This window comes from Lipophrys pholis (genome assembly GCF_963383615.2).
Source record: "Lipophrys pholis genome assembly, chromosome: 10".
Classification (NCBI taxonomy): Eukaryota; Metazoa; Chordata; class Actinopteri; order Blenniiformes; family Blenniidae; genus Lipophrys; species Lipophrys pholis.
The window spans coordinates 15,373,901-15,386,690 of NC_137640.1; the positions used below are offsets into that span (position 1 = coordinate 15,373,901).

Genomic DNA, 12,790 nt, shown 5'->3' on the forward strand with positions numbered 1-12,790 from the left:
TCTGCTGGTCACCGAGCAGAATTACAGTCACTTCATAAGTAAAATGAACCGTCCAGATGCACTCTGGTCTCAAAATGGCCATTTAGTGTCTTTAAATGAAAGGGAACATGAATAAATTATGTTTGTTTGATGCATTTTTTTCCCCTTTTTGTTTATTTTTTCTTTACACACACATACATACAATTTCATAGCTATGCGGATGACACTGCTCTGCCTTTCCACTAAAAGCTGCTGCACGGACCATCACCAGAACACCCTCTTTTCATTACATAACCCCAGTTCTCTATAAACTCCACTGGCTCCTAGTTCAACAACGCATTCATTTCAAAATTGTACTTCTCAATTTCAAGGCCCCCCATAACCTTGCTCCTCTGCACCTCACTGACCTCTTCCACAGCTACTCTCAGATCTGCCTCCTCTCTCAGCCTCACTGTCCCTCCAGCCTACATGACCACCATGGGGGCAGAGCCTTCAGGCGCTCTGTACCCCCACCTCTTGACCACCCAACATCCGAAACATTCAGTCCATGGACACTTTTAAAACTCCTCTTAAAGCCTATATTCTTTAATCAAGCAAATTCATGCAAAGTGATTTTGGTGTGCTGCAAATCCATGTGTTTTCTTTTTTAATGTTGGTAATATGTTTTTACTTGTTTTTTAATGTTCTTTCATGGAGGTGAAAGCTTAAGTTTGGGTGTTCGATAACAAGTTATACTTAATACCAGGGCTAGTTTAATATAAAAACATAAATTTTCCATCCATCTTCTATACCGCTTTGTCCTGTTCAGGGTCAAGCCAATCCAAGCTAGAATACAAGACAAAGATACAGTCTGGACAGGTTGCAAGTTCATCACACACACACACACACACACACACACACACACACACACACACACACACACACACACACACACACACACACACACACACACACACACACACACACACACACACACACACTCAGTGTTGCGATTTGGACTCCTTTTGGTTCCTCTCTGTCGATGACTGACAGGTTCTTAACGAGAGCAGCCTAGAGCGTTTGCCCTCCAGGCCTGTACATCAACCATCAACATACAAGTTAGCAAAGTTAGCAGGGTTTATATTTTAGTGGATTTAGCTAGACTTGCCTGGACTTGACCAGTAGAGCAAACATAAGGACAGACAGACAACCACACGCACTACCATTCACACCTATAGGTGCAATTTAGGGTTCACCCACTACCATCACATGCATGTTTTAGAACCTTTTTTTTTTTAAATTTATTTATTTTTTACTCAAGAAAACATTGGAGCATAAAGTGTTTCACAAACAAAAAACTTCCTCTTATAAACATTTAAAGTTTACAAGAACGTGTCACGTGTGTGTGTGTGCGTGTGTGTGTGTGTGTGTGTGTGTCTGTGTGTGTGTGTGTGTGTGTGTGTGTGTGTGTGTGTGTGTGTGTGCGTGCGTGCGTGCCTGCGCGCGGTCTTCTCCTATCTGTGACAACACCAAACCACGCAAGGTGTTTTAGTGACTGTGCGTTGTACCGCCGGCGCCACCCTGTAGGGGGCGCTGCTTTATAATAAACCCCTCGGAGCAACAGGGCGCTTCATTGTGCAGAATCTGGCTTCTGCCTTTTTTCCTCAACTTTCTTCTGCTCAGTCTGCTGCTACTTGTATGGGGAGAAAGGAAGTAGCGACAGGCTAGCTGGTTAGCCGCGGTGAAGCCGCTCAGTTCGTCAGGAAAGAGGCGACTATCGACTGAGTTCTTGTGAACTCTGAGGGGTCCCCTCTCTGTTTGCGGAGGGCTGAGCGCACAACTCGTCGTGTTCCTTTTCTTTTTCTTTTTTTTTTTTCTTCGCTTCACGGTCCGTGTTCAAACCTCCAGACTGTGGCAACTCCTGAGCTTTGTCTGCTCAGAGAACAGCCGTCTGTGAGTCTGCTTTGACACGAGCCAGTGTTTTTATTTCAGGGGGATAAAACAAAGAAAAAGACGTGGGGAGGGGGAAACGGCAGCGACGTGATTATCTTCTTTTTTTTTTTTTTATCTTCCTCCTCTCGCCATTTGGGTGAACGGCGGGGAGTGTAGTGGAGGATTACGCCAGGACAATGAGACAAACGGCCGAGAAAGGTAGGTTAAACATTGTTTACTGGAGCTGCCTCTGTGGGACCAGCTTCTTTTCTTTTTTTGTAGTTTATTTTGCACTCTTAAATACGTGTGTTTTGCTCTACAGGTGAACTATATGTGTATAAAACAGCCACCAGGTTCTGCACAGACAGCTGTTTATTGGAAGTTGTTGTAACGCGACCCCGGTAAAGAAAAACCCCTTTCTCACATCGATTAAAGCAAAAAAAGGGGAAACGATTTGTTTCTTGACAGACTGAAGCCAGTGGACAGTGGCTCTGTGTGTGTTACGCTGATAACGGTGTGTCTGTTTGGTCAGTGACACATCGTAGCATACTTGCATCCAGTGTGTGAATGAATGCAGGCTGACTTGTTGCAGAAGGTCTCCGGGCCTGACTGCTTATAATGTGACTAACCTGTGTGTCACAAGGCTCTGGTGGAGTTCCACTGATCACTGTGAGAAGTTTAGAGCAGACTCGGGAGCCTTTGAAACAAAAAAAGAAAAAGAAATCCGATCAGCATTGTGTAGAAAGGGGGCAGCTGCCTTTTATCCAAATTACCATTTGATCATGACTGTTATTATGTGCCCTTCACGGGGCACAATTTAGGGCTGAGTGCAACCATGATTACTAGTGATAACAAAAGTAAAACAACAATGATGAAGCAGCACTTCCATGTAAGACAGTTTGCTCTGTTGATATAGTTTCCCATCCTTTGTTTATTGTCTTATATATCAAGCTTACGTTTTATATATTTCCCCTCGCCATTGCAACAAACCTACATTGACGGTCTGACTGACTGATATCTTGCAGACTGCCAACACCTTGCTTGCCTATCCGTGGTTTACATCTATTATCGAATCAAATCACTGTCATCCCATCAGTGCTCTTCAGCCCTGAAAGGTATTGTCGCTGATTGAAATCAACAGCGGCACAAAATGCATGTGTTGTACTCTAAATATTAAGTCTCGGGAAACCTTTTTTGTGATACCTGATTTAAAAGCCAGAATGTTTTGTGTTATATACAACATATCTGGGGTTTATTTTAATTGTGTACTAGTAAAAACCCACATTGAGACGAGACTGAAATGGGAGTAAGTTGGATATATCCATGCATCTTATGTCCAACACAAGGTTGTTTGGCACTGGAGCTGACCCTAACTCACCATAGATGGAGGCAGAGTACACAAGCAACAACTTTAGATACAACTACATTTATATCATCAGAATTCTTAATGATTGAATGTATACAATGATATGAACAGCCCTGTTTCTACCTGCAATATCACCAAGTGTTATAATAATGTCAAAATTACATAAACTCAGTCAATAGTGGATTATCCATAGACATGGTTTCCCGTGTTAAATGTAAAGATACTGGAAATAGGCTGGTTCTTCCATACAGTAACACATTGGCCAAAACTTCCACAAAAGCTACATAACTGACATCCAGATGGTGGGAAAAAAAGTCATCCTGCAATGCAACAATAAAAGTGTGCTCAGGCACTTCACTCCCTCTGTGTTTCTGTCCTGCTTTTTCTTGTATTTACGTTGGATTGTACAGTGGCCTAACCAGCCAATGATTTAATGATGCCACTGTACTGTATTTACCTTTCTGACAGGCTCACAGTCACATGTTTTGACACTGGCCTGAAGGAATGATTTGAAATACGGTCACACCAAAAAGTCTAGAATTAATAATAATAATTAAAAAAAAAAAAAAAAACATCTTACTAGATGTAAGGGATGGGCAAAAACAATGTGCAATTTTCATTCTCATTAAGCTTTCATTCGCATTATTGTCTCCATGCAAACACAGCTAATCACATACGAGGCAAGAGAAGCTGTTAGTGATCTTTGCCGTACCTGAAAACACGGCTTAATAGCGTCGGCACACCAAGCATAACCATATTCAGTACAATCAACATCCCCATCTGTCGTATTCAGAATTGAATTAACACCCCAATCCCTTAGAGAAAGCTTCACAATTCAAACCTCAGTTTAAAAGGCTTACAGTCTAGCTACTTAACGGAAATGTTTCATGGATTAAAAGCTTCAAGATGTGGATGTAACTGAACAGCAATATTATTCAGATATATTTATATTCATATGAATGGTGCACACCCTGATTGATTATTTCTTTTTCCTCATAAAAAGCTGTGGTTTTTTTTTTTAATCTAAAATGGTTACAAACACCACCCCCCTCTTTATTTTGCATGAGAGCAAATTGTATTCCAAACGTCCTTAAACTGCTTCTAAACACTTCTGCAGTCCACAGAATGGCTCTCTGCCATATTTTGAAAGAAAAGGGCCATATGGCCCCCTGGTTTGTACTCCACAAGCCCTACTGCAGAGCTGACAGTGGTCTGGGACGAGTGGGGGAGGTGAAGGAAGACCAGCTCCAGCCTCAGTTAGAATCCTGTACACATTCTGGTGAAGGTAATTGGGTGAAACAGTGGGTGAAAAAAAAAAAAAAAAGCAACCTTCATAATAACTATGCAAATGTTTCTCAGAGGAGACTTGAGGAGACCCGGTTGTCATATTCAGAGCTATTATATCTATTTTTATGTGCTAGATGTCACCTTATGCATTTCTCATTATATTGTTTTCCCATTGTTACCGCTATAGATCAGTTTTATTTCAATAAAACTTTGTGAATAAATTGCTGACCTCAACACTGTCCCGTGCCTGCATTTTTTAATAAATTTAGGTCTGAACCTAATTTGGATGATTACCCACATCACATCACATCACATACTGTTGTTGTTTCCTCATGCAACATTTCTCATGTTAAATATTCTTATTGTCAGAGCCAATAAGAAATTTATAGGAATCATCAAATGATTTTTAACGGTAACAATGAGTGGGTTGTGAGTTTATTTTGACATTAGTGAAATGTCATAATTACCAAGTCTGTTGTTGAGGTGTGAGTTTCATAATTCAATTATGTACATAGCAAGTTAAACTGAAAGTTGGTGCCGTCTGCAGCTTTCTGTTGTTTTCATGGTCAGATGTGGTGGAGTTTTTGAGAACTATTTGACTAATTATTTGTTCTGTCTTGGCCATTTGTTGAATTATGATTAGTGTGGGAAAATAGATTAGAATAGTTGCCCTACATTGACTGTTCCCATTGCACTTTTGATTTTGAGTCTTATCTGGAAAGACTGCAATGTGTGAGGTCCTTGTGCATGTGCTTGATATGGAATCGTAGTTATGGATGCAAAAATGAACTTAAAGGTGGTTTATAGGAATCCAGTATTAGACTGCCCACACGGCCTCAGAATCTGTCTAATGTTGGTCTATGACAGAACAAGGACAGGATAATAGGTCGGGCTGTGGTGTGCTGCGGCATCAATGATTTCTAATAAGTCCCTCAGCAGCATGTGTTGTCTCTGTGCAGCTGGTGTACTAGAATATGTAGGCTATCTGTGTTATCTGTGTTCCCATGAGTCTGCAGAGCCCCTTTACTAAGCCACAGTTAAGTAACAGACTTCATACCAATTAATCACTGACATATTGGTGCTCAGTGGATTTAAATTTATTTAAAACATTTTCAAATTGGGCATTGTGTTTAGATATGGTTAGACACATTCTACATTTCGTACATTAGATGCAGCAAACTGCTCGCAGCCAAGGGATTGGCAAGAGCAGCCAAACATGTAGAGGCTTGTCCTATTATTTATGTGTATGTACCCATCGAGAAACTGCCTATATCACCCTGTTACCTTTGCTGCTAAAGCATGACCTGGGAGGACATTATCAGCGGTCTATAAACCGGTGTTTTGAGTTTCAGGAGTTTTTGATTTCAATTCAATCGAGTCCAAACGTATACATTGCTCAACTGATTTGAACGTGCTGTGTTGGGTAAACTAGGGTAACTCAGCAGAACAAGCTGAGTAGATGTATGGAGGTGAAGGATGTGATGGGATAAATGGAATTAAGCAGGCCAGAAAGAAAGAAAGAAAACTGGAAAGCATTGCATTTGCTTTTTGTCTAACTACAGTAAGTCGTCGCAAAGTCCTGTGTTGTCACAGAAATGCTGAAGGTTTCTTTTTCCGCTGGCAAAATGTTGGTTGGATTTTTGTTCTGCACAAACGGCTCACCAGGCTTTGCAGTTTGTATCTTGTAGTAACTAAAGAGATCGAGCTCAACAAAGTTCGTGAGCGAGCAAGAAGAGGGGTAGAAACTTGGAGAGGGAGAGCGCCGCAATGTTCCAATTCCACCAACTCCTTGGTAACTCTCCCCTGGTATGTTCTTTCAGTGTGGTAAGTTGAATTTATGGGCTTTATAAATAGACTCAACTGTAATGATAGGGTATAAGTGAGGAAAACGCAGACGGACTGTTTGGTGATGGCCTATTTACAGTGGATTTGTTTGTTGTGACTTAGTCTTCACTTAGCCATCGTTGTAGTGTCCAAACATATCAAGTTCAAGTGACTGAAATCAAAACTTGAATGACTTAATTTTTTATTTTTTCAGCATAGATTCAGACGTAAGCCTAAGGTTTGACCAAAACATACTAATCCAGAATGTTCCATAGTGATGTGGAAAGTGGTCGATTGGTGTTATGGTAGCCCACATGAAGGCAGTTGGAGTCGTGCTTTCTACGTCAAGACTCAGGGAAACACTTAAGAAGGAGGAGGAAGAATATTTCCAGGTTTAATCTAAAAATATTATTAAAGTTTTTAATGAAAGTGAAATGTTTGCATATTTACCTACTTTAAGATTGTTTTTGAACTGAAAGATTAACCAAATCCTCATAAGTATCTTTCCTTCAGCATGATCTTAAATGTGATCGCTCTCGTCGGTCTTTTGATGCGCCCACCCTTGTGAAATCAGTGCATTGGCTTTGGCTCTCGCAGTTACTCCCATGGCAGAACATCTCCCAGCAGGAACTTTTAGCTTGTCAGACTAAAATTATTTGCAGGCACATGATGCCACCAAGCAAAAACATTTCCGTTATAATTAGTTAGAAATAGAAAGTAACTTTGAAGGGCTTTGCAAAATTCTGCTTGTCTCATTTCTTGTCAACAACTCAGGGAAATATTGATGATAAAAAAAAAAAAAGAACTCCAATATATTTTCACTTCTAACGTATTGATGTTGAGACTTTGTGTCAGTGTCCCCTGTAAAGGAGGAGGCTGTTGTGTCTGGCCATGTTGAGTGCTGTAACCTCCTCCATCCTTTCTGCGGTCACTCATCCTGTCCCTTGGCTCTGGGTTTTGGGCAAAAAAAGGGAACGCCCTGGAACTGTGTTTTCTGTTGATCTGCACAATAGTGCAAAATGTAATCAGCAGGTATAGCAAATGAGGGTCATTTACATGCAATGTAAATGACCCTCATTTGCTATACCTCTTTCTCTTTCTCTTATGCTCGTGGCCCAACTGTAGTAGTAGGGTTTAGTCTGTGTTTCTTTTTGCTATCTCACTTTCTTCCTGTTTTATCACTATTCATGGTAACCAGCCAGCAGGGTGACTTTAATCAAAAATAGTTGAATGAATTTGACTATTTCACAAAAAAAAGGACACTGAACAGACACTGTAAACACTTTCATCAGTACCTCCCTGAAATTATAAATTCAAAGTTTGTGTTTCACTTGTTTGCATTTTGGTTCAAGAGTCATTAACAGACTATAATGCTTCTTTTTCCTTAAAAACAAAAGAAAGATGCAAGGAAAGAGCCAAGACAGGCAGTAAAGGTGCAACACTGTTCCAGGTTTAGGTTTCTCAGTCTGTTGGTGTTCTGTTGTAGAAATGGTACCATGATGAGTACATCTCATCAAGATAACACATACAAAAATGAACTTGGTTGTCATGTTTTTGTAAACATAGTTTATGCAAAATATAATTAATTTGCTTTGAACAAATGTGTTGCTGCTTCATCTTTGTATGCCCAAAATTCCCCTTTTAATCATACATTTAGCATCTAGATACGTGGATACTAGATATATTAATCAAGGGCGCATAGTCCGGAGAGTCTGTCGCTTTATATTCAGCATGAGGGTTAGTCTTGTGTCTCATTGTGCTGACTCCATCTTAGTCTCACCACTGAATGCCTGGAGGGAGGTGGAGAGTGGCAAGGGAAGAAAAAGTAAAGCATAGAAGTAAAGACAAGGGAGGCACAGATGGGGAAGGCGATGGAAAGAAAGAGACAAGCTGGGGGTTGATGGAGAGCGAGAGATGGTGCAGAAACAGTAGACCTTAGCTGTGAGCTTGCTATTGGCTGAGCGCTCTTCTGTTTGTTTTTGCTCTATTTTTGACCGTGTAGTCTGCCCTTGGTCACTGACGAATGACACCATATGTAAGTTACATTTCATCTGACAGAAAGGATGTGTGGTTCAAAGTAGAGGGAAAATGTTTAGAGACATATTGTAATTCATCGAGGAGAAAGACAGGGACTGAAAAAGAGAATTTAACACATTTATTAGCAAGTGTTTTACTCATGCTTTTTTTTTATGTATTGTACATCTTGTGTCTTCTATAAATGTATCTTTGGCCGTTGTCAGTCTGCCTCCTTCAAACTTTGTAGATAGCTTGATGATGAAAAAGTCATGTCAATCCATAATCATGAGAATATGTCATATTCATATGTTGTGTGAATTTTAGACAGTTTCGTACTTTCTGTAGGGATGCACAATATTGGATATGTGCCGATATCCAGTATGCTGATATTTTTGAAACAATATTGCAGATACAATATAATCTGGATGCGTCTGTGCATCAAAATCACATGTCCACAGGATCCGTCAATTTCCTGCTTCATTGTCTGTGTAAAACGCACCGCAATGCATGCTGGGTGCGGTGTGGCATGTTTTGAGCTGCGTTGAATTCAGCCAGAGTTATGCAAATGAAGCACAGAGAGTGGTAGTCATCGGCGCCTCATGCGTTGCCAATGTTTCTTTATTTTTTTTGTGTTTATTGGAAGATACCAATGTTGTGCCGATATCTTTGTGCGTCCTTAATTTTAATTAAAACCTTTTAAAAGTGCGGTTTCTCTTGTCTTTAGTCACACTTTGAAGTTCAAGTTAAGGTAAATTTGTGTTAAAAAATATTTAAATAGTAATATTACTATGATTACTGTGTTTGCTACTTGGTTAAGCAGATTGTTACCTCTAAACTTGCTGAAATAGACAGAACAGAGCTTTAGCGTTTATCAGTGTGGTTACATCTCATTTTCTTCTGTTGCTTTTGTTGTTGTATGCTGCACACTGTGATATGTTTTGAGAGGGAAAAAATTGCGATTTAACCACCTGTTTGGACTTTTTGTCCTATTGAATAAAGAGACATGTGCTGCAGTAACACATTTTAAACATGTACTTTGTGCTGGGCAGCAGCTATTCTGGTGTTACAATGGAGTCATGTGTCTGGGAAGTGTTTTTAATGCTGGGTCGCCCATATGAGTTGGCGTGTACAATAATCCCCTCTGTCTGCCTCTTTCCCTTCACTTCCTTTTCTCCTCTTCCTGATTTCTGCCTGCAGCTGCCCCACATCTCCAGATGACTTAACTGTATGTATATTGGTCTGTGCATGTGAATGCAGTTCATCATGCTAAACGGGAAGGAAGTGTTTCCTGAACTGAAGACCATCCTGAGCAGCCGCTGTTTACCTAACATCAAATTCTCCTGAATGAATTAAACACATGCCTGCTGTAGCTTTCATTTGAAGTGACCTTCTTGATATTAAGATTGTCAAACAACATTTTGTGCTGGATTATTGAAACTTTGTTTCTTACTTAAATCCCAATAAATCTTGAATTGTGTACAGGCCCAACTACACTAAATAACTAAATAGTTTGGAATAATAGTGGGAAGACTTGACTTGATGCCAGGCGAAAGTAATGTATGATAGAAAACTATGACTATGATGTGTATTTTTACCTATAAAAGATATTGATGCCATTAAATATCTTCTATATTTTTTTGGTTTGGGCATTTTTAAAGCCTCATTTACTTAGACTTAATGGTGAATTAATCCTTTCATTAACCCCATAGAAGAATATCATTACAAATGTGGAATGGATTGGGGGATTTCGCAGCATACCCTGGTGTAGGTATGCCTGGTATACCCGAGAAGATATATTGGTATTCTTGGCATTTTGACTAAATTCTTGGCATTTTTACTTGCAGCGCTGGTCTAGCGTAGTGTATTGTATGTTCAACGTGGCTGGGATGACTGATCCAGAAAACTCTCTGGAATCCCCTTGTCACAGCGAACCACCCTGAACCTCAAAACGGACCAGTCTCATGGAGCAGAGATTTCTGGGATGCATTAAGTCAGACATGCTATGGCCTCACTAGTCTACTGTGTGTCATATGGACGCTGCTGCTTTGAATCTAGAGTTTCAGCTTGTCATACTGATTGAAAACATTACTTTGCCCTCACTTCCCGCTATGCATCACCTTATGCTTGTATTAACCTGTGGACGAAAGAACCCTGGAGCATCAGTCTTATGTACTAAAGAAAAATGTGGATGAATGTTTTCCTGTGAGCTTAAATCTACTCCATAGAAGCACTTTGCAAGAAGTTTGTTAGACTACATAATACTTGATATGTTGTGGCTTATTGAAATCTGTCTTGCGGTTTTTCACTGCTTGTTCTTAGGTCTGAATAGCAAAAAGGCTGCATACAGAAATAAAAAACATTAGTGCCCGGGTTCATATAGTTGGTGATATTTCCTCAATATTGTGTTTCTCTTCTAGTCCCCTCTGTTCTCTTATCCTGGCATCTGGACTGAGTTTAACCAGTAGTACCAAATGTTTGGCAATTGGGAAAGGGGGGTAATCAGGAGAGGATGGAGAAGGAGGAGAAGGAGATGTGTTGGAAAGTAAAGCTGGGGCAAATTCTGTAGAAGGCAGTGATATGACATGAGGGACTGAAAGGGGCACATTTAAGGAAGCAGTTAAACACACAGTATCATAGCTGAGGCAGGGTGGCAAGACATGGGCGAGTAGTGTGAGGCTGTACCCGGGCCTCTTGAATTACTGACCTGCTGTGAAATGTACATGAAGCAAGAGTTTATAAAGCTGCGGCTGAAAGTAATGTAGGATTACCTCAGGCAACGGCAGAACAGATCTAAACGTGAAGGCCGTGGAGGAGCAATTTGGCCACAATTTCAAGTTGTTTTAAATTAGATTGTCCATTATGTTCACAGCCAGCTCCAGCTGTGGATGTTTACCTCTCTCTCTGGGTTTGGAATAATCTGTGAGTGATTAAAGGGTCATATCTACCTCCGAGGGATGTCAAATGAACAGCAGTCTACTTCAGTTTGTCAATACATTACTCAGACACATGATATTGGGAGCGGTAGATCAATACAGTGCAGTCAGACGACCACGTTTTAATTGATTTGTACTGTCCATCATACTCATGTTAATGCATTGCGACAGACAGTTGGCTAGTTTTTTTTATTATATTTTATTTTGTTGAATTAGGAGGATTAAACAGATGGCGTTTCAGATATATTTAAAAAATATATATATTGTTCATTCTATAATTATCTCCAGTTATTTATTTTTGTGGTCTCTTATGTTCTTTTTTAGCATATTTCTTTTGGCGGGGCAGATAACTTTGACCCTGAGCATACATCGAATGAATAGGATAATATCATCAAGTCAAAGACGGGATCCCTGTGGCTCCTCTATCCTTTATCCTCTTCTTTAGACGGAGGGACCAGATGCTCCTTAGCTCTGGTTTTATTGTTTGTAGCTGGCCAGCCTGGGAGCTGACTTAAAGACAGGGGGGAGGAGATGAGCTATTGGTGTCTTTTTACTTCTTTTTATTTCACTCTCTCTTCACAGTTCTGGTTTCTGTCTTATTGAGCCCAGTCTGTGTCTGTTGGATGAGTTAATTCGTTGATTTAGGTCTGGATCCATTTAAACAAAAGACTGCCTCTTTGAATAGGCCTCATGGCTGTAGTGAGATGGGCTCTGTACCATTCACAACTTCCTGTAAAGCGGCACCCCTGAAGCATATTTACTATCACTAATCAGCAACAGGAGCAATATTTTTCTACCATGCAAGTATACTGTGCATAAATGTGTGCCAAGGACCACAACACACACACAACACACACACACACACACACACACACACACACACACACACACACACACACACACACACACACACACACACACACACACACACACACACACACACACACACACACACACTCAGAATTTGCCTCTGAGTCTCAATGAGCCCAGAGGACAATACTCCTTCCTTTGGCAACAAGCCAACCCTTCTCATCTCCATCAGGTCATGCAGAGAGAGTTGTAGTGGTGATGGATACTTGAGTGCCCCAGTTCCACTTTCCCTGGGGAGAGGAAAGAAGTCTTTGCCTATGGCAGGCACACAGATGCGCTCTGGAAAGGGTGGCTGACCAGTTCAAAAGAAGCTCTATGTGCCAGAATGAGAAGAATACAATTAATTTTACCCTTGAGCTTTTTCATGATGATGTATACTAATCATATGATCTAAATATCAATAATATATGTGTCTTTTCCAACAAAAGCATAGTGCAGTCACGGGGTGGTACTTTGTCTGGTAAACAGTAAAGTCGCACCTCCTTAGTGAGTCAGATCCAAAAACCTTCACACTCATGTTGAGCGGTGAATCTGTGCCTTTACTTGTAGCCTATTGCATCAAGGTCAGCCAATTTCTGATTATTGAAGCAGATACTAGCGTTAA

At 40.5% G+C, this 12,790-nt stretch overlaps 1 protein-coding gene across 3 annotated transcripts in view; it reads left to right on the forward strand.

The window, feature by feature from the left end:
• Window positions 1-1,634: 1,634 nt before the first annotated feature.
• LOC308115653 (myosin IXB) overlaps window positions 1,635-12,790 on the forward strand; it is a 51,006-nt gene continuing 39,850 nt past the window's right edge. For all 3 annotated transcript variants that reach the window (XM_080473274.1, XM_080473275.1, XM_080473276.1), the window contains exon 1: window positions 1,635-2,109. The gene's annotated coding sequence lies outside the window, so the exon portion shown is untranslated. The remainder of the gene's footprint in view (window positions 2,110-12,790) is intronic.